At 47.1% G+C, this 1,274-nt stretch overlaps 1 protein-coding gene across 1 annotated transcript in view; it reads left to right on the top strand.

The window, feature by feature from the left end:
- The window catches only part of Wrap53 (WD repeat containing antisense to TP53), a 15,854-nt gene that overhangs the window by 12,114 nt on the left and 2,466 nt on the right, over positions 1 to 1,274 (top strand). The gene's annotated exons all lie outside the window — the stretch shown is intronic.

Below are 1,274 nucleotides of genomic sequence, written 5' to 3'. Positions count from 1 at the left end.
AAACTGTTTTACGTTCACTGTATAGTATGGATGGCAATACCAAGTTATTCCATAACAAAACACCATTTCACAGCCAGTGAACAGAATAGCCAGGCACGGACATAGCTACTCGTGAGAAGTCAGTTTTTGCAGAGCGCTCAGCCTGTATACTTTCAGCATCAGCAGCATTTAAACCTTCGTGCCTGGCATTCTCTCACTTCCTGGCATCGCCTGTGGTTCGTTTTGTTTTTGTAGTGAGGAGGATCAAAGCCAGGGCTTTGAGCCACATTCCAGCACACTGTCAAACTTAAAATTATTTTGTTTTTTCTTGTTGTTTTATTAGAGTGTGTGTGATGTGTAGGTATGGGTACGCGTGTGCTGTGTCAGACTTGCATTTCTCCATCTCCCTGTGAGATGGAACTAAGGTCGCCAGGTTTGCACAAAGCGCCTTCCTCCACTGAGCCCTCCTGCCCCCATCCCCGCCCCTGTTTTTCTTTGTTGTTTTTGTTTGGTTTGGAGACAGGGTTTCAAGTAACCCTGGCTTTTCCCACTATCTAAGAAGAACTTTGAACTGTTTACCCTCTTGCCTCTCTACCTCTGGAGTACTAAGATTACTGGATTACAGGCGTGAGCCATTTATGCCTGGTTTTATGTGGTGCTGGAGACCAAGCCCAGGGTTGTGTGGCTGTCAGGCAGGTGACAGCCTACCCACCCCAGCTATGGCCCCTGTCTTTCAGGTTTTGAGGCAGTGTTTTCCGATGTAGCTTAGGTTGATCTGTAATTTATTTATTTATTTATTTTTTTAAGATTAATTTTTTCGGGGCTGGAGAGATGGCTCAGCGGTTAAGAACACTGACTGCTCTTCCAAAGGTCCTGAGTTCAATTCCCAGCAACTACATGGTGGCTCACAACCATCCGTAATGAGGTCTGGCACCCTCTTCTGGAGTGTCTGTAGGTGGCATGCGCCACCACTGCCCGGCTCTGATAATCTTTTTAAGGGATAAAATGCCACAGACCCTGATTGGTTCCTTTTCTTTGGATTAGGGTATTATTTGTATCTTCTGTAAGTGTTTAAAAAATGATGAATCTGCTGCCTTTTGGTGGCCCAAGACTGGCAGTAGCGCCGAGTTAAATGCTAGGACAGTAAGAGTTGCGTTCTTAGCCGGGCGTGGTGGCGCACGCCTTTAATCCCAGCACTCNGGAGGCAGAGGCAGGCGGATTTCTGAGTTCGAGGCCAGCATGGTCTCTAGAGTGAGTTCCAGGACAGCCAGGGCTATACAGAGAAACCCTGTCTC

This window comes from Mus pahari, chromosome 14, assembly GCF_900095145.1.
Source record: "Mus pahari chromosome 14, PAHARI_EIJ_v1.1, whole genome shotgun sequence".
NCBI classification, from domain to species: domain Eukaryota; kingdom Metazoa; phylum Chordata; class Mammalia; order Rodentia; family Muridae; genus Mus; species Mus pahari.
The sequence above is the reverse complement of the archived record's forward strand: the minus strand, read 5'-3'. Positions and strand labels throughout refer to the sequence as shown.